The sequence below is a fragment of the Salvelinus sp. IW2-2015 genome, linkage group LG17 (assembly GCF_002910315.2).
Source record: "Salvelinus sp. IW2-2015 linkage group LG17, ASM291031v2, whole genome shotgun sequence".
Taxonomy (NCBI): Eukaryota; Metazoa; Chordata; class Actinopteri; order Salmoniformes; family Salmonidae; genus Salvelinus; species Salvelinus sp. IW2-2015.
Window position 1 is genome coordinate 38,855,784 of NC_036857.1, and position 21,217 is coordinate 38,877,000.

Consider the following 21,217-nt stretch of genomic DNA (forward strand, 5'->3'; position numbering starts at 1 on the left):
TGCATGCTATGGTTCGAATTACGTGTCGGTAGTTCTCTATAAAACTGATTTAAGAGTAGGGCTGGGAATTGCCAAGGACCTCACGTTACGATATTTTCATGATACTTGGTCGCCAATACGATATGTATTCTCATGATTCTATATGTATTGCGATTCGATACTGCGATTTTATTGTGATTCAATGATCCAAACATATTGCTCACTCTATGTCTGCTGTAGAGGGACAAGATAGAGCAATGAGAACATGTGTTTTGATCTGTCATGTTGGCTCACTATTTAAAAAGAAGATGATCAAGCTATAGGATGAAAAATACCTGCGTTTTGGCGCAGGTATATCGGGCGAACACTACCTAGCAAAGAAATTATGGTAAATTAATGTTTACAAATCGAAACAAAAGTCAAAGTATCTGCTCGAACTATATTAAGTGAACGCAGATTTGTAAAAAATAATAATAAATAAATAAATYAAAAGCCTTGGTCCATATGAATCTAATCACAGATGTTCAGCTCGGAGGCCAAGGAATTCTGTCAGCCACATAACCACAGAACCAGCCCTCCCTTTAAAAGGAGTCTAACCTACCCTCCCTTTTAACTTGAGATGGTATGCTGGGCTCCTGGAGGGTAGAATGGTTGGGTTGGTTGACTGTGGTTGGTTTGAACTTTACCATCAGAAGAAGAAGTGGCCCAGAGACAGGTTACTTAACTTGCCACGCCTCAGTTCCAGGCCTTACATCCCAGTCACAAGGCTCCAGCCTGCATCAATGCCATTACAACGTCTGTCCAAAACTCAGAGACCATCTGGTGCAACATTCTTCTAACGGAGACACAGTCAACCATTCGCCCCCCCCCCTTACGTCACAGTGAGTCATACACAGTCATATAGTGAGTGAGCTCTAGCTCGCTGAGAAAACTCACTGGACTAGTCTGGGTGACACACATGTAAAGCTGGAAAGGCAGTGCATATACAGCAGCACCCGACTGGGTCGACACACACACACACACACACCTGTTCCTCTTGCGCTCCAAGCGTTCACACCCGAGCCGTTTTAAAAGCCCCTTCCCTAACCCATGGCCCAAGTGAAACTCTCCTCCCATTCTAAGTAAATGGACACAGCAGCAGGTTCACATAGCCATGACGATGCCGAGTGCAGTATTACAAGCGATTGTTCTTCATCTCATGTCATGCTTTCGCCCATACGCTAATCCCCATAGCCCCCCTCCGATACACAAATGCAGATAATCGGAGCAGAATACCATTGCCTGGCAAAGAGAGCGGTAGAGATTTGCTCTGAATGTAGAGCTAAAAAAAAAAAAAAAGACATTAGTATTTATGTGTGCATGTGCGTGTGCCAAAGATACACAGAGAGTGGGCTGGGATTTTGTGCCAAACCCTCTCACATGGGGGACTGTCAGCACAGAGAAGAATCTGTTGAGCGAGAGAGAGAGAGAGAGAGAGAGAGAATCCCCTGGCCAACTGTATGCAGGATTATGAGGAGGGAGGCTTTGCGCTGGCTGAGGATGATGATGAGAGAAACATAATAACCTGCTTCCATATATGTACAGACCTGGTGTGGTGGACGTAGGTTGAAAGAGGGTGGGGGATGGAACTATCTGAAGAACAGATGAGGGCATGAGGGCTTAAATGGAAGGCCTAACTACTTCCCTAGCCTTTTATTCTTCTTCTACTACTACTTCCACTATAGCACTCTCTTCATTTACCACAGTTAATTCTTCTCCTTGTGCCACCTGTCTGTGTAGATCCTTCCTGTGATCCAATAACATTAGTCCTCGAGAAGGATAACGTCCTCAGGCTCCCAGTGATCTGATGGTTTCTGTCCCGGAGGAGCTTAACGACACTCTTGGCTGTGATGGCGTGATCCGGAGTGGCTGGGCAGGCTTTGGCTGACAGCCTTCATCAGCTCACAGCTATCAGTACAGGCCACAGTTAAAGCAGCCCACACACATAAAGACATGATGGGTTTAGCCCACAGCATGCTTTGTAGTCTTCAACACCAAAAGCACAATCTCCTCAGAGATTACCAGGCGGTAGAAATAAGGCAAGGCGAGATGATAGGAATGAGCTGCACGGTCATCTACTCTGCATTGATCACAGTGTAGAGACTATAATGATGATAATGATTATCTCAGCCAAAAACACACAAAAAGCCCATTGGGCGTCTATTACCAAGTAATTGCGAATTTCCATGGAGGCCACTAGCTACATATTATTAGGCCCCTATGATTTCCGCGATGCGGACGGAATCGCAGAATTTGGAAACAAAAATCGACAGCCCATGTGAAGAACAAGGAAAAGCACCATGTTAACCAGAGCATGCCTCTTCAGATGCATCTACTCAACGTTTTCCCAGCTGTACTAGCCTCCCTCCACAGCAACCATCTGAACCTGAACAATGCCTGGGCAGCGGTCACAGATAATGCCTCCTACTGTCTGAAGGCATACAAGGAGTTTCTGAATGGAGTGATGCCCAACAGTGTCCATGTAACCTGCCTCTGCCATGTCTTCAATCTGGTGGGTGAGACCTGGCAGCACTACAAATACTTCTCTGAAGTTGCATCACTTGTGACATGGATGAGATCTGTCTTCTTCAAGAAGCCTGCCAGAAAGAGAAGACAGGTGAGCTTCCTCATTATGAAGGCGTTTGTGCAGGCCAAGGATCCTCCTGAAGCAGTGAGCTCCAGATGGAATAGCTGGTTTGAGGCAGTGAAGTACCACGCAGAGCATGTTCATCTGTGCAGAGAGTTTTTGTTGGCAGAAAAGTCATCATCCCAGGCAGTCACAAACATCCTCAGCCAGCTGGAAACTTTTTTTCATTTATAATGAACTCTGTATTGAAGCAATTGCCTTGATAAAAAATAGTGCAATGTGTTGCATCATTACACATGTACTGTTCTATCTTTTTAAATTGTTGACTTTTTATTCATTCACATTACTAGACACTCTCTGATGCTAAAATTAGCGTAAATTGTAAAACACATAATTCAGAAAAATTAACGGAAAAAAATGAATTTGGGAAAAAAGAATACGGAATTTCGAGAGAGAAAAAATTATGCGGATTTCATAGGGCACCGTTATTATAACGAACGCAAACTAAAATAAACAAATTGCAGACAGACAATCCAGAGCATAAATTTATACATATATGTGTAGGAGATATTGACATTTACAAGCGAATGTGAACGAGAGACATTGAGCAAATGAACAAAGTTTTGACGAATGCCATACTGGCTCTCCAGCAGCATGTCTACAAGCTGTGTCTGTGTGGAGTCTGAGTCAGCTAAGGGGCAACGGGCCTGCCTGCTCTGCTCGGAGAAGAGGGGGGAGGAGGAGACCACCAAGAACAGAGAGGAGAAAAAAACGCAAGGATATCAAGATAGCAGTGTCGGCTGTACAAATAACTCAACCAAAAGGCATTGACTTCTCAATACTAGCACAATACGATGCCCCGTCACCTATTAATTCAGCCACTTACTCAGATAGCAAGTTAAACTTAGGGGTCATGTTAACACAGAATTATGCGTTTTTCATGCAGGAAAAAAAGATAAAATCATAAGAAATATCTTGCCATGTTTGTAAACATGGATCGAAAAAGCTTCTTATTGTAATTCTGCTCGGCATTAAACTCATTTTGTGCTTCAGTTGCACTTCTAAACTTGGATGAGAATTCACTAACGGGCATTTTCTCCCATTGTGCTATTTACAACAAACAAGACCTGCTCAACTGTTCTGGGGAACTAACTAAGCTTCATAATGTAAAATAATGTGACAGGTGAAATAAGAACGCTTTGCACACGTTGACAGGTATTTACTTGAAAAATAGCTACAAATATTACAATGTATTGAAAAACTTCTAAGAAATATTCAACAGTATTGAAAAAAATCATCCCGTAGCTATTTCATAATAACCCGGTTTACGATATACAGTTGAAGTCGGAAGTTTACATACACCTTAACCAATTAACTCAGTTTTCACAATTCCTGATCCTAGTAAAAAATCCCTGTTTTAGGATCACCACTTTACTTTAAGAATGTGAAATGTGGAATAATAGTAGAGAGAATGATTTATTTCAGCTTTTTATTTCTTTCATCACATTCCCAGTGGGTCAGAAGTTTACATACACTCAATTTGTATTTGGTAGCATTGCTTTTAAATTGTTTAACTTGGGTCAAACGTTTCGGGTAGCCTCCACAAACACCCACAATAAATTGGGTGAATTTTGGCCGACTTTTCGCACCAAAGTACGTTCATCTTTAAGAGGCAGAACCCGTCTCTTTCCTGAGCGGTATGACAGCTGCGTGGTCCCATGCTGTTTATACTTGCGTACTATTGTTGTACAGATGAACGTGGTACCTTCAGGCATTTGGAAATTGCTCCCAAGGATGAACCAGACTTTGGAGGTCTACAATTTTTTTCCTGAGGTCTTGGCTGATTTCTTTGATTTTCCCATGATGTCAAGCAAAGAGTCACTAAGTTAAGGTAGGTCTTGAAATACATCCACAGGTACACCTCCAATTGACTCAAATGAGTCAATTAGCCTATCAGAAGCTTCTAAAGCCATGACATCATTTCTGGAATTTTCCAAGTTGTTTAAAAGGCACAGTCAACTTTAGTGTATTGAAACCTCTGACCCACTGGAATTGTGATACAGTGAATTATAAGTGAAATAATCTGTCTGTAAACAACTGTTTGAAAAAATGTATTGTGTCATGCACAAAGTAGATGTCATAACCGACTTGCCAAAAGTCGGAGGGGTTGAAAAACGAGTTAATGACTCCGACCTAAGTGTATGTAAACTTGCAACTTCAACTGTATATGGTATACCACCCAAGCCTACCTACATGTTACATGCCTTTAAGATTATTGGTCTAGAGTTGAACGATCTAGCCCTACACCTCCAGGAAAAAAGGTTCCTTTAAGTCTGACCACGTGTCCACTCTCTTTCTCCCTCACTTTCTTTAAAGCCCCCAACTCCAGCTCCCGGGTTTGACTGAGATTAGACTGGGTTTGACTGAGATTACAGGAATAGTGGAGAAGCAACATGGAATATGTTACGGTTTTAACCTGTTATGGCTGAAGGGGCAGTATTGAGTAACCTGGAAAGAGGTGCCCATTTCAAACGGCCTCGTACTCAATTCTTGCTCGTAAAATATGCATATTATATTACTATTGGATAGAAAACACTCTCTAGTTTCTAAAACCGTTTGAATTATTTCTCTAAGTGAAACAGAACTCTTTCTGCAGCCCATTTCCTATCCGGAAGTGAGATTTCCAAAAGCGAGGTCTTTGTTCAAGAGCTTGTCTATAAAAGGGCATGTCACTTGGGACTATAAGAACACGTCACACCTTCCCTGGGTGTCAAGCGGAAGTGAGAGCAGAAATGAGTTGATTACTTGTTCTGAGATTGAATACATCCTCTTGGAATGAGAGGTCCGCCATATTTTTTTTTTTCGAAGGCGCGAAGTTGGACCTGGAATCGCCTTCTGGAAAACCGTCGTTATGGGTGAATATGATCTCCGGCTTAGATTTTATTTGATACATGTCACAATATCATCCTAAAGTATGTTTTTTCAATATAGTTTTATTATATTATTGAAATTTATTCGGGACTTTAGGCGTGATGCGTTGTATGAATTTGTTCAAGAAGGAGAGGTTGCGCCGCATGGCCAGTGTGCTTGCTAATTCAAGAGGGAAAGAGTTCGTTCTGGAAACAAATAAAGACGGTTCTGGACAAAGGACCCCATGTACAACATTCTGATGGAAGATCAACAAAGGTAGGACCCAATTTGGGATGCTATTTCATATATCTGTCGAACTGTGCTATCGCTACCGATTACTTGGAATCAATGCTGTTGTGTGTTAGCTATTGCAGTAAGCTAATATAACGCTATATTGTGTTTTCGCTGTAAAACACTTAAAATCGGAATAAATAAATATTTAAAAAAAATAGATTTTGAATTTCGCGCCCTGCACTTGAGCTGGATGTTGTCATAAGTGTACCGACCTCGGGCTTGCAGCCCTAACAGGTTTTAATTATAGTGTAACAATTCTTTAACGGTTATAACATTGTTTGGAAAACGAAAGGAGTCCGCACGCTGAGAAATGGTGCCCATATTAGTCATCCCCAGATCCCAATGAACAAAGAGCGAGTACACAATGTAACCTAAAGGGCATTAGTCATGTACTTAAATGATTTCCCATGAATCCAAAGTCACAAAGGAGCCTTAAGTCTTAGTAACCATCAATTCCAAGGATCTAAAATGCATAGAGGCTCTCATTATTCATGCATTACAGAGCCAAAAATACTAAACAAAACTGCCAATATGTTTGTGGATTTGGAGCTAAATTTAGTAACATGTTCTAATTACTGACAGCATCCTGTTGCCATGAGCATATAACAGAATAACAGCACACATACATGAAAGGATTTCCAGTAGTGTCATTCTGTGTAGCAAGTAGTACACCGGGAAATATTACTGTAACTGGGCGAGGTAGAGTCGAAAAAGGAAAAGTTTGGTTATTACAACCCTCAAACATTTCCTCTGTCTGATCTGAAGGAGAGACAGAATAAATGCAGACCATAGATGTGTTGTCTTATCAGGGAAAAGCTCCGAGACTTCTCAGGAGGTCTTTCATTACAGTGCGTTAGCTGCTGTTGAAATAGAAACGTGTCCTTCCTAAACTAGGTCGAAGTTGCCTCATACTTCCCTCTGTCTAAATCAAAAGCGTTGTGTTCTGAGACGGCGAAAGATTCAGGAATAGCTTGCTTATTTAGAAGACAGCAAATATCGCTATGTAGCAAGCTGAGGAAGACGCAAACACATTTTGGCGTCAAAAGTGTCGACCTGATTTGCATAGGGTTCTTGTGGCTCAGATTACACCCTAGTACGTTTGGAATGCATTGGCTGGCGTAGGGTGAAGTTGCCCCAAGACGGTGATCTTGGGTCAGTTTTTCCATTGTCCTCACTAAGGATTGGTTGAGGGAAAGCTGATCCTAGATCTGTACCTAGGGGAAACGTCACCCTGGAATTGCTTTAGCTGAACGGTACGGCCCTCATACATTCCACAGAGGGGGACCTGGAGTTACACCGCCACCTGAGGCTCCTTGACCCCCTGACTCCCTCACCCCTGGTGTGCTCACTAGTGTTTCATCACCAGTGTTTCGCCTGGGCTAAAAAAAAATATATTGTTGCAAGCCACCCAGACAGCATATGAACACGTCATAAGCCATGGCAAAATGCTTAGAATTCAAGTAAATTCTTTAAAATAGCAACATTTTCTCTCAGCCTCATGGGAAAAATGTGTAGAAAAGAATGAGATTAGCTATAAAACTGCACATTTATCCCTCAGCCCCATGGCAAAATGTGTAGAGGCCTCGCTAAAAACCACTGGTTGATTCTTGACTAGGGGAGGGGTGAGTGTTGAACAGGGGTCAAACTTAACTGGTGCAGGGGTGAGACTTGACTAGGTGGGATCTGAGGAGAAGGAATGACAAAGTCCATACCAGTGATTGGTGCTACAGATCTTCAGTGAACAGCCCGCTGTCCTGGGTGCACTGTGTTTCTTGCCCAGGCAGGTTTGGCTGCCACAGTGGCAGAGTTAAATAACTTTTAGAACGGTGTTGTACCTGGACAGATAATATATTTACAGAGGGAAATGCAAATGCCCATAATAAAACTTTATTGAAAGTATGTTTGGTAGAAAAACTATGAAAAAATAACACCGATAAGATTAAAGGGTCCCTAAAGTGGTCCCTTCTGTGTGATCCCAAAGGTCAGCCCAGATTGGAGAGTCAAGGCTGGAGAGGAGCTATGATAGCTAGGAGCAGCTATTATTTAAAGCTGTATAGATTTAAAGCTGTATAGATTTAAATCAGTCGGCAGTCTGCACTGTTTGTCAGTCCACTTATATTTGGATGGATACCAATAGAGATTTGAGTACCTCCACAAAAGTTAATGGTAGAGGATTAAAAATAGTCACACTAAATCCACATTAAAACAGCAGAATCAGCTTCAGTCATCCAAAGGGATTTGATGTGTTTACTCTAAACCTCAGATCACAGAATCAGAATATTCTGCAGAGCTATCAAATAAATAAATAAAAACCGCATTACAACAGAATAAGATAATATCTTCGGCAATTCTGCTGAACATGGCAAAACATAACTATAGTATGTTGGACCCGTCCCAAATTGGACCTGGGGATTTCCCATCCGGACCTGATATGCATTCAAATGGGCTTTCTCGTCCTACACAGTTACAACCAACAACTGCATTCAGAACATAAAATAACAGGCGACCAGTTGTAGCCTATCCTTCTCCTTTAACTTTTAATTCCATCCTTTTAATTCCATATTCCTCCACTGATTAGATATCTCCTAACTTGACTGTAGCCTATTGCCGCTTTGATGACTTATGATTGGCCAACAACAAGCACTCTCGTGAAAAGCAAAGTGCAGCAGCAGAAATTATAACATGTCTCTCTCCCCTACTGCAGCAGTCGTGTTCGGATCAGTATGGGTCCATCCGGACAAGTCGGTTAAAATGACATGTATCCCAGACCCGTGACAATCGTATCAGATGCGACCCGGACCCATGACATTATTTCGAATTCTGGATCCAGACCTGCTCGGRTCCTGGATTGGGTCTCTGGTATTCGGATACAGGTGGATCCATGAAGACCTCTACTGTACAGTCGTGGCCAAAAGTTTTGAGAATGACACAAATATTAATTTCCACAAAGTTTGCTGCTTCAGTGTCTTCAGATATTTTTGTCAGATGTTACTATGGAATACTGAAGAATAATTACAAGCATGTCATAAGTGTCAAAGGCTTTTATTGACAATTACATGAAGTTGATGCAAAGAGTCAATATTTGCAGTGTTGACCCTTCTTTTTCAAGACCTCTGCAATCCGCCCTGGCATGCTGTCAATTAACTTCTGGGCAACATCCTGACTGATGGCAGCCCATTCTTGCATAATCAATGCTTGGAGAATTTGTGGGTTTTTGTTTGTCCACCCGCCTCTTGAGGATTGACCACAAGTTCTCAATGGGATTAAGGTCTGGGGAGTTTCCTGGCCATGTACCCAAAATATCGATGTTTTGTTCCCCCGAGCCACTTGGCACTTTTGCCTTATGGCAAGGTGCCCCATCATGCTGGAAAAGGCATTGTTCGTCACCAAACTGTTACTGGATGGTTGGGAGAAGTTGCTCTCCGAGGATGTGTTGGCAACATTGTGAGTGAGCACACTCCCTTGGCTGAGAAGCAACCCCACACATGAATGGTCTCAGGATGCTTTATTGTTGGCATGACACAGGACTGATGGTAGCGCTCACCTTGTCTACTCCGGACAARCTTTTTTCCGAAACAATCGGAAAGGGGATTCAGAGAAAATGACTTTACCCCAGTCCTCAGCAGTCCAATCCCTGTACCTTTTGCAGAATATCAGTCTGTCCCTGATGTTTTACCTGGAGAGAAGTGGCTTCTTTGCTGCCCTTCTTGACACCAGGCCATCCTCCAAAAGTCTTCGCCTCACTGTGCGTGCAGATGCACTCACACCTGCCTGCTGCCATTCCTGAGCAAGCTCTGTACTGGTGGTGCCCCGATCACGCAGCTGAATCAACTTTAGGAGACGGTCCTGGCGCTTGCTGGACTTTTAAGGGCGACCTGAAGCCTTCTTCACAACAATTGAACTGCTCTCCTTGAAGATCCAATAAATGTTTTTTTGTGCAAAGCAATGATGACGGCACGTGTTACCTTGCAGGTAACCATGGTTGACAGATGAAGAACAATGATTCCAAGCACCACCCTCCTTTTGAAGCTTCCAGTCTGTTATTCGAACTCAAATCAGCATGACAGAGTGATCTCCAGCCTTGTCCTCGTCAACACTCACACCTGTGTTAACGAGAGAATCACTGACATGATGTCAGCTGGTCCTTTTGTGGCAGGGCTGAAATGCAGTGGACATGTTTTTAGGGGATTCAGTTCATTTGCATGGCAAAGAGGGACTTTGCAAAAGGGACTTGCACTCTTCATAACACTCTGGAGTATATGGAAATTGCCTTCATACAAACTGAGGCAGCTGACTTTGTGAAAACTATTATTTGTGTCATTCTCAAAACTTTTGGCCACGACTGTAGACTGCTGTGGAATGAAGGTTCTGTGTATATCGTATCCTCCACCCCTGGCCCTTTCTTTCCTGACAGTGGGAAAGAACTGGAAATTCCACACAAGCTTCATGAAAGGCCCTGGGCTGATAACATGGAGGTGAGCGGAGACATGTGCATTCACCATTAAACAGCCTGGAGATCTGGCTCTGGGGTGACATTTCCCCTAGGTACATATCTAGGGTCAGTACATACTGTATCTAGAGTGGGGGAAATGTGAAACTGACCAAAGATCAGCATCTAGGGGCAACTTCACCCTTCTCCAGAGTTCTGCATCAGACTTTTGTACATTTGTTTATCAAATGTTTTTACTTATTTTTCAATTGAACCTTTATTTAAGGTTGGCCTAGGATATGCCACTTAAGTCCCATTGTCGTCATCAAATGACTAACAAATGACTAATCAAATGACTAACATGACTAATTGAAAACTCAGTTAGGATTCGCCCCATCATGATGAAAATGGCCTGATTGCGTAGCAGGAAGAGCTGTTTGAGGACTAGACCGATAGTCCCAGATCTGGTCCCAGATCTGTTTGTTCTTGCTAACTCCATTGATGTCATTGTTTGGCATTACAGTTCCATGAGGAGTTGGCAAGAGAGCAGAAACAGACTGGCACCCAGACTAGAACTCATAGGGACATGAATCCCCTGTGCCGACTGCTCTGAAATGGAGGGAGTGTTGGGATGGTCAGTGAGAAATGGACAGATCACTCTGGCCCAGACTTCCTTCCGCCGGGCCTTTCTGCTCCAGGCCACCTGCTGTGGCTTTCACTGAGAGGACCGCAGACAGGCAGAAACACGCGCACGCGCAGAAACGCATGCTCAAAGTCTACACACAAGCGCACGTGCACACACAAATGAGTGTGCGCACTAAGGAAACTCACTGATGAATACACACATTCAGTACGGCCAAGAGGCCATCTCAATGACACCTCTATGTGCTCGTCCTACCAAGGACAGAGAGAGACAGAGAGAGAGAAGACAGAGAGAGAGAGACAGAGAGAGAGAGAGAGAGAGAGAGAGCAGAGAGAGAGAGAGACAGAGAGAGAGAGAGAGACAGAGAGAGAGAGAGAGAGACAGAGAGAGAGAGAGACAGAGAGAAGAGAGAGAGAGAGAAAAGAGACAGAGAGAGAGAGAGAGAGAGAGAGAGGAGGAGGAATAGGAAAGAAAGAAACAGACAAACTGGTTAGCTGATGGATATCAGTCAACCTTGTTGTTCTGGGTCATGGTTACCAAAACAAGGTAACTTAGACATAAAGCTGATGCCTGACAATAATGAGCGGTGCAGGTGAAAGGACATACTGTACACTAAATATCAGTCGGTGACTAATAGAAACATTGATTGACACTAGGGCTGTGGTGGTTATGACATTTTGTCAGCCAGTGATTGTCATGCAAATAACTGTCGGTCTCACGGTAATTGACCGTTAATTAACATAAACACATTTAGCATCTCCTGGCTTCCACGCATAACCTACAAGTCACTGAGGCAGACCTTTGGAACATCTACATTTTTTTTTTAATTCGAATAAATCCATTTAATATAGCCTACACCATCACAATAAATCCATGATTTATTTTAGACAGGTCTAAAGAAACATGACAAGAAGAAAATGTAGTCTATTTCAGAAGAACAGAATAGCATACTCTGAGTTGTCCTTATGTTAGGCCCTGATATGGCTATGCCATATGGCTGTGGGATACACTAGTTCATTTATTTCCGTGGCATTATTTTATAGTATGAAGAAGACAATTGAACATAGCTTGATAAAATAGAAAGGATATTTTCTCCAAACGATTTCAAAGGAAGTGCGCACATTCCGTGTTGAGCGGTTAACAAAGAAACTGGTCCTCCTATATGCCTAATTTAGAGTTATTTATGCAACTTTAGTTGTGATCAAACGTTAGGCCATATATTTTGATGTTTAATACATTCTAAGGCTGCATGATGGGACTTTAACGATGATATGAAAAAAGTTGCAATCTGCACACTCTTCAACAGCCTCTCACAATTTGACAAGCACTTGATAATATTCTCATCAGGACTCGAATTTCCCGGCGGCGTCCCACTTGTGTGGCCGTAATGCCCCCTAAAGAAATCCATGCCTTTTGAGGCCAAAGTGGCCGTTGTGCCCTTGGGCTGAATATAATAGGCTAATTATAATTCCCTTCTCCCAGCTGCCGTGCTCCGAAGCACCTCTCACTCACATGGCTCTCTCAGATGCAGCCAATGCCTGTCACACGATCGGGTTCTTCTCACAGGCATTTCAGCTAAGAAGTAGGCTACAAGTGAATGAAGACAGAAACATYGGGGACGCAACCGCTCGCGTCCCTCTTATCGAATTCCTAGGCGCATATTTAAGATAGAACTGTCCACATTTAGCCTACTTTTCGTCAGCCAACATGATGAGTGGGCCTAACGAACAGCAAAAGCACTTGCCTATGTCAATCTACTGTCCCCCATAGTACAAAAGTTGACCTATTATATTGGCCAACTTGTCCTTCTATGCAAGAAATAAATATTCCAAGCATACTCTGCTACAGTTGTGGGATGCAATAGATCCCAAATTAATACAACCAACCAGCATCAAAAAAACGATTTAAAAGAAATGAGGCTGATCATTTAGCTTAAAAATGTTGATAAAATATTAGGCAATTTTTTCACATTATAAGCGCAGCAATGCGCACATGGCAGTAGGCTATAAGCGTGAATGTTCCAAAATGCAACCAATTAGCGGGAAAATCATCTTTCCCAACCTTGAAACTCACGTGCAGCCTATGTATGCCAGTTAGGCTCTATAAAGCAGGTTAATGTGCTTAATTTTAAGTTAATTACCGATTTTAGTTGTGATACAAACCCAAAACATATACTGTGACGTTGGATTCAGACCCCTTGACTTTTTCCACATTTTGTTAGGTTACAACCTTATTCTAAAATGTATTACATTATTTYCCCCCCTCAATCCACACACAATACCCCATAACGACAAAGCAAAAACACGTTTAGAAATGTTTGCAAATTTATATTAAAAGGAAAAAAAAGTATTCAGACCCTTTACTCAGTACTTTGTTGAAGCACCTTTGGCAGCGATTACAGCCTAAAGTTTTCTTGGGTATGACGCTACAAGCTTGGCACACCTGTATTTGGGGAGTTCTCCCATTCTTCTCTGCAGATCCTCTCAAGCTCTGTCAGGTTGGATGGGGAGTGTTGCTGCACAGCTATTTTCAGTTCTCTCCAGAGATGTTCGATCAGGTTCAAATCTAGGCTCTGGCTAGGCCACTCAAGGACATTGAGACTTTTCCCGAAGCCACTCCTGCGTTGTCTTGGCTGTGTGTTCAGGGTCGTTGTGCTGTTGGAAGGGGAACCTTCACCCCAGTCTGAGGTCCTGAGCGCTCTGTAGCAGGTTTTCATCAAGGATCTCTCTGTACTTTGCTCCGTTCATCTTTGCCTCAATTCTGACTAGTATCCCAGTCCCTGCCCCTGAAAAACATGCCCACAGCATGATGCTGTCACCACCATGCTTCACCGTAGAAATGGTGCCAGGTTTCCTCCAGTTGTAACGCTTGGCATTAAGGCCAAAGAGTTCAATCTTGGTTTCATCAGACCAGAGAACCTTGTCTGTAGGTGTCTTTTGGCAAACTCCAAGTGGGCTGTCATGTGCCTTTTACTGAGGAGTGGCTTCCATCTGGCCACTTTACCATAAAGGCCTAATTGGTAGAGTGCTGCAGAGATAGTTGTCTTTCTGGAAGGTTCTCCCATCTCCACAGAGGAACTCTGGAGCTCTGTCAGATTAACTACCGGGTTCTTGGTCATGGGAACTCTGGAGCTCTGTCAGAGTGACTACCGGGTTCTTGGTCACCTCCCTGACCAAGGCCCTTCTCTCCTGACTGCTCAGTTTGGCCGGGCGGCTAGGTCTAGGAAGAGTCTTGGTGGTTCCAAACTTCTTACATTTAAGAATGATGGAGGCCACTGTGTTCTTGGAGACCTTCAATGCTGCAGAAATGTTTTGGTACCCTTCCCCAGATCTGTGCCTTCACACAATCCTGTCTCGGACCTCCACGGACAATTCGTTCAACCTCATGGCTTGGTTTTTGCTCTGACATGCACTGTTAACTGTGGGACCTTATATAGACAGGTGTGTGCCTTTGCAAATCATGTCCAATCAATTGAATTTACCACAGGTGGACTCTAATCAAGTTGTAGAAACATCAAGGATGATCAATGGAAACAGGATGCACCKGAGCTCAATTTCGAGTATTATAGCAAAGGGTCTGAATACTTACAGTACCAGTCAAAAGTTTGGACACGCCTACTCATTCCAGGGTTTTTCTTTATTTGTACTATTTTCTACATTGTAGAATAATAGTGAAGACATCAAAACTATGAAATAACGCATATGGAATCATGGCGTAACCAAAATAGTGTTATATTCTTCAAAGTTGCRACCCTTTGCCTTGATGACAGCTTTGCACACTCTTGGCATTCTCTCAACCAGCTACCTCTGTGGCAGAGGATAAGTTCATTAGAGATACCAGTTAACTGCCTTGTTCAGGTGCAGTACAACAGATTTTTACCTTGTCAGCTCAGGAATTTGATCTAGCAACCTTTYGGTTACTGGCCATACGCTCTAACCACTAGGCTACCTRCCGCCCCAATCAGGCCTTCATGGTCGAATTGCTGTAAAGAAGCCACTTCTAAAGGACACCAATAATAAGAAGAGACTTGCTTGGGCCAAGAAACACGAGCAATGGACATTAGACCGGTGGAAATCTGTCTTTAGATTTTTGGTTCCAACCGCGGTGTCTTTGCGAGATGCAGAGTAGGTGAACGGTTGATCTCCGCATGTGTGGTTCCCACCTTGAAGCATGGAGGGAGGAGGTGTGATTGTGCTTTGCTGGTGACGTGTAGGTGATTCATTTAGAATTCAAAGCACACTTAACTTCTTGTGGGCAGGGGGCAGCATTTTCACTTTCGGATAAATAGCATGCCAAAATTCAACTGCCTGCTACTCATCCCCAGAATATAAGATATGCATATTATTAGTGGATTTGGATAGAAAACACTCTGRRGTTTCTAAAACTGTTTGAATCATGTCTGTGGGAATAACAGAACTTATGTAGCAGGCAAAACCCTGAGGACAAACCATTCAGATTTTTTAGTTTTTTGATGTCACTGTCTTTTCAATGAGTTTCTTAGAGACACCAGATTTCTAATGGACTTGCTTGCAGTTCCTACCGCTTCCACTGGATGTCACCAGTCCTTGGAAATCGGTTGAGGTTATTCCTTTGTGTAATGAAGAAATAGGGCTATCGTAAATGAGGGTCACATGAAGTAAAATTTTTGAGAGAGGCAYGTTACGAAAAAAGTTGCGTCAGTTTGTTTTCTTTTTGTATTGGACACAGWTCATCTTGTCTTCAAATTGATCGATTATTAACGTTTAAAAATACCTAACGTTGTATTACAAAAGTAGTTTGAAATGTTTTGGTAAAGTTTACATGTAACTTTTGATACATTTTGTAGTGAAGTGGCGAAAGTTGGAAGCTGTGTTTTCTGGATGAAACGGTCCAAATAAATTGACAWTTTGGATATATATCGACGGAATTAATCGAACAAAAKGACCATTTGTGATGTTTATGGGACATATTGGAGTGCCAACAAAARAAWWTYGTCAAAGGTAAGGCATGATTTATATTTTATTTCTGCATTTTGTGTCGTGCTTGCCGTGTTGAAATATGCTTCTCTCTTTGTTTACTGTTGTGCTATCATCAGATAATAGCATCTTATGCTTTCGCCGAAAAGCCTTTCTGAAATCTGACATGTTGGCTGGATTCACAACGAGTGTAGCTTTAATTTGGTATCTTACATGTGTGATTTAATGAAAGTTTGATTTTTATAGCATTTTATTTGAATATGGCGCGCTGGTCCGTGCCATGGTGAAACTAGCACCCCTGTAGATCAGACATAATTGGATGGTGAAACTTGTTCAGGCATTCTTCAGTCAGGACAATCCTTGTCCTGCAAAGAAACATGTTTTTTTGTTACATTTTATTTTGCTAGCAGTGGGCATTCAGAATAAAACGTGGAGTGTAGCTTACAGTTAAGTGATTGCGTCCCGTGTCCCGCTGATCTTCAAAAGTATTCGGCAGTCATAATTTATTCGACAAAGAGCGTTCCTATCATCATTTGTCGCAAACAAAGAAAGTTACACAAAAATAAACTATTCAACACTGTCGAGCGGATAACGATTGTCGATCTTTAGAAAATGTATCCTATATCTGCCTTTTCCATTACACGTCGCAATGATTTATTTTGGCGACAATGCTCCTATCAAATAAACCTGGGTCAATGGAAACGTGCCCACTGTAACGCAAGGGGAACCATCCCTTATGTTTGAATGAATGAAGGGGCGTGATGGGGGRAGTTTCCACGGCAACTAGGGGTATGCGAGTAGCCCCGCCTTCTGGACGGACAGGTGTTAGCAGCTGACACCAWGGCTGTAGACAGGGAGGGTCCTTAGAGCTTACCATGCTTTAAATCCCCAACTGATGTTACGTCTTCTTCYGCATTCCTCCAATGCCAAGGTTTAAACTGCCCATTGGAAACTGCAGTCTTACAATATCAAACAATAAATATTTTAAAAAGGAAGGAAGTTGGAACATCACTTTACATTGATGACTTATTCTACCAGCATAATTACAGAATTAGGCCATAATGTAGTCTCTCACATGTATGGCATGCAAGACTAGGCCGAAAATGAATTTGAAATGAAGAGGTAGTATACATGTTGCTATGATTATTAAGGACGCAGTGTMGTGTGTGTTATGATGTTCAAAAACCACGTAGCCTACTATTGGCTATGTCGGAATTAGAACTTCTCTCCACCTTTGGCGCTGTGCCAGGCTGCCAGCGTCACAGAATACCTGGTTGCGTCTGCCAATACAATGGTCAATCTTGAGTGTGTAGGAGCTATTTTAGGAGCAGGTGACCACACACCTTCCGTTTTTTTTTTACAGTAACAGCCAGAGAAAGACTATTTAAACTATCAACACCTACTTCTCAGGATTTGCGCTGACTGCCAATGTGTGCTGTGGTGACTTGTGACATCACCACCATTACTAACCCTTCCTTCAAACACTGTCGCGGTGTTCGAATACCCATACTAACATACTGTATACCATACTTAATGAGTATATACTACATACTATATACTATTAATTCATTTTAGTATATTGTAAACAAGCGGTATCCCTTCAGTTGAGCGTACTCTGTCTACCGGAAGTTGATGCTGTTGCTATGCAACCTCTTGCTAGCAAAACCAATGACTAGCTAGACTTCGGGTGTGTTCATAAACTCAATCTGACCATTTTACTTGCCCTCGCAAAGCTGGTTAGGCTGTTTTTATGTTATCCAGAGCGTTGGTTACTCTAACTGTGCTGCTGGAAACAATTGAATGACGTTTTTTTTTTTTTTTGCAGACGATTACTGACACGGGTCATATTCAATGGGTGTTGAGCGTTCGGAAATTCCCCTGGTGTTCTGCACACCCGAACATCTATACCACTTAGCCAAGCTATGAATGACGTGAATAATCAAGTCAATAAACGTTGCGTAGTTAAGTAAGTAAATATACCGGCAAGTTTGATGTATTAGTAGCCAACTAAAGTTACAGTAGCTAGCTAACATACCCGGTACATWCTGCTGTAATGATATCCTATGCTGTTCATAAGGACATCGTAGCTAACAAATTGTCAGCCAACATCACGTGTGACGTACCTTATTTGAAAAGTCATTACTTTATTGCATTGCTCAACATTTTCTTCACATTTGTCATAATTAGTTAAAGCAACAAATTTGTATCCACTCTCGTCGGAATGCGGCTGCATAACTTTCGCCATTTTCTTCAAATCTGCAAACGTGAAATAGTGTCCCATTGCTTGTATACTTTGTATTTTGACGAATGTAGTACGACATCTGATAATTTTTGACATACTAACTATATCCATACTATGACTAATAACCATACTACATGCTCAATTTATGTCACAAAGAGTATGGTAAGTATGAGTATATCGAACACAGCTTGTGTTCAGTCACACCAATGTACACAACTGTAGCTTGACGTCACTTACTGACTGCATGGTACTGAAGTAGGGATGATAAGATTAAGCTACATCCTACGCTACTTCCTTCAGCAATAGGCTCCCTGACGTAAAGAGAAGTTCCCTCAATTTCCTTGGTTCCACACTCAACAATTATCTCTATGTTATACGTAGCTACGACAGACAGACACTACCATTGGCCTGGCATCGCCAAGGATTCAGGGTCATATTCAATAGTGTAAAACGTAGCAACAGAAAAATACAGTAGCTTATTGAAGTTCWGGTAGTCCGTCCCTATTTCAGTCAATTTTCTTTCATTGGTGCCTAGTATATATTACTGCCCAGCTCTCCCGTCTCCCAGCTGGAACAGTTTACTAAAAGCTCATAGAAGGCAAGCCCACTCTGTGTTTTTCACATGCTACACAACTCTTCAATACTTCTGTCCCAGATCCAGCTGACATTCWCGCTGTAAGGCACTGGCGTGGGTGTGAAATGTCCTCATTCCCACTGACAGTGACAGTCTCTAGAGAATCAGACCCATGTCTCTCAAGTCATGACCTACTGTATGTGACTGATGTTCTCATCCTTCTATCACAGTGGCTTCTCAATCAGTTTGGTTGTAAAATCTTTCGTAAGGCATTTGTCATTACTGTGCGGTTACCATGTCGTGCCTTAAGTAACCTATATACCTGGTCATTTCTGTACTATAACATTAAAGGCAACCAATATCACAGAGCAACACACAGTGAATGCTAGTGGACGTTAAGCTAATGTTGGTTCATCCAAGAGGGTGCATCAGTGTCTTCGTGAATAGGTTCTAGCCTAGGGGGTCACATTTGGAGCTTTGGTAATGTCTAGGTTKCTCTGAATCCTGTGGACGACAGTAGACATAACAATGCTTAAAGGCCTTGGATCTTCCAGACATAGTATTTTAATCCCTGCAATGATAGTCAGTCAGTAGTTCTCTCCATTCAACTGACACCGCTCCAAACATCTGTCCAAACATCTGTCGGTGTATTCGGACGTTTTACAAGCTCAAGCATACGCCTCAGATATTTTTAACATAGGGTGGTGTGGAGTTGGTATTCTTTTATGAGGTAGTACTCTATCCCCTTCTACCAATTGAACCTCCATATTTGCATTCTGGGATGACTAGTGTAGGCCTATACCGAAACTGAATTTGAGGTAATTCATTTCTTCACTCTCATTACTGGAAATCGTGTAGGAATGGACTACGTGTAGCCAGCCTGCAGATGGACATTGGTAAATTGATAATCACATTCCGTACAGTTGCTTTAACTTAATTACCTGTTAGCAATCTTCAGGACAATCAAGAATAGGATTTGTTACATTTGACCATGCGGTGATAGAGTCCAGACAATGCTACATTGTTGCTTCTTCAGCTCACTGTTCCATGTGTTCGGTATTGGAGCAGTCGTCTCGAAATATCGGACACTGTCGTCTGGACTAACGTGATTACCATCAAGAAACGATTGTCGGGGTTTGAGAAAGGAATGCAGGCTTTACGGAAACTAAAGCCCATAGCCTACAAATAAAACTTAAATCACAGGCTCAGACCAGAGATAGCCTTATTGTGAACTACACTAGGCCTGTGAAGCTTATCTCCAAAAACGAATTTTAACTTATCACACTAAGATTGTCATGTAACTTTAATAATAGGCTATTGACCGCTATTCGTAGGGGTCAGAGCAATTATGTGCAGACAATGCCCTAAAAAATCGACCATAGAGGGCTGGTAGGCCTACCATGACTATTGGATCGTCAACTTGTTATTTTTTATCATGGTAAACAATCTTACCTTTTAGAAATCCACGCTCTTGTGCCACATGCGGCTGTGTTTGTATTTCCAATKTATTTCTGGGTTCGACGCAAAATCAGCTAGTATTCCAACATGGAAATCACAGTCGCCCCCATCCCGACTCCCTGCAACAAATCATCAGCCTTTCTCAATCGTTTTTGTGCTCGGTGAATGAAGAAAAAAAAACAAGGAAGTTAAATCAAAGCAAGACGAATGTTGAAGAAAATAAATTACTAAAGGGGCTGACACAGACAGAACCTCAGTGCATAAAACCCCAGCAAAATCTGTCCAGCGACATGATGACAAAAGAAGTCGTCAAAAGTAACCCAGTTCCTGTAGATACACTTCCTACCTCTAAACTTACGCCAGCCCGCATCCAACCCCACTACAACATGGCCGACCAGACTCCAGGGAATGACGCCGTAGCTGGAGATACCAACCCTGCAGACCGGTGTCGAGATGGTAGGATGATCACCCCCAGATAAATAAAAAAAAACATTGAAAGGGAGAAGTCATTGTTTGAACCAGAAATGCGTCTGTATACCGTGTGTCTGGTTTCATGTGATTTGTTTATGAAAGATGAATATAATTATATCTCTCCAAAACTGGTGCTCTATCGCCTCCTACTGGCAGTAGCCTAATATCGGATTATCCCTTGTTCGAACTGCCTTTTTCTGCTGTTTGAGTGGGGAAGTGGTTAGTTACATATTTTGCTACAAGGGCCAAGGACCAATCTTGTCAAAATCCACCTGGCTCCCCATTGATTCTCCCTGTCTGCTCCTGTTGAGCCATTTAGGCCTAATACATTATTTTTAAATCCATGTGAACATCGGGACTACAAAAGTAGCAGACTTTGGCAGACTATGGCAACACTTTAAATTACAGTGACCTACTCCTGTAATTGCAGTGTAACTGGTATTGTAATGAATCAGTGTTACAATTAATTACAATGTACTTACAGCAGTAACCCTAACCCTAAGTAACCCTACATACAGTTGAAGTCGGAAGTTTACATACACCTTAGCCAAATACATTTAAACTCAGTTTTTCAAAATTCCTGACATTTAATCCCAGTAAAAATTCCCTGTTTTAGGTCAGTTAGGATCACCACTT

The 21,217-nt window shown here is 42.3% G+C and overlaps 1 protein-coding gene across 3 annotated transcripts in view; it reads right to left on the reverse strand.

The window, feature by feature from the left end:
* The window catches only part of LOC111977263 (tyrosine-protein kinase Yes), a 47,605-nt gene extending 26,966 nt beyond the window's left edge, over positions 1-20,639 (reverse strand). The window contains exons 1-2 of one of the 3 annotated variants that reach the window (XM_024006648.2): positions 20,457-20,639; positions 20,105-20,229 (exon numbers count right to left, since the gene is read on the reverse strand). The gene's annotated coding sequence lies outside the window, so the exon portion shown is untranslated. Of the gene's footprint in view, positions 1-20,104 lie in introns of all 3 variants that reach the window. The other 2 variants (XM_070448139.1, XM_024006647.2) reach the window with 2 other exon arrangements.
* Between the last annotated feature and the right edge of the window lie 578 nt (positions 20,640-21,217).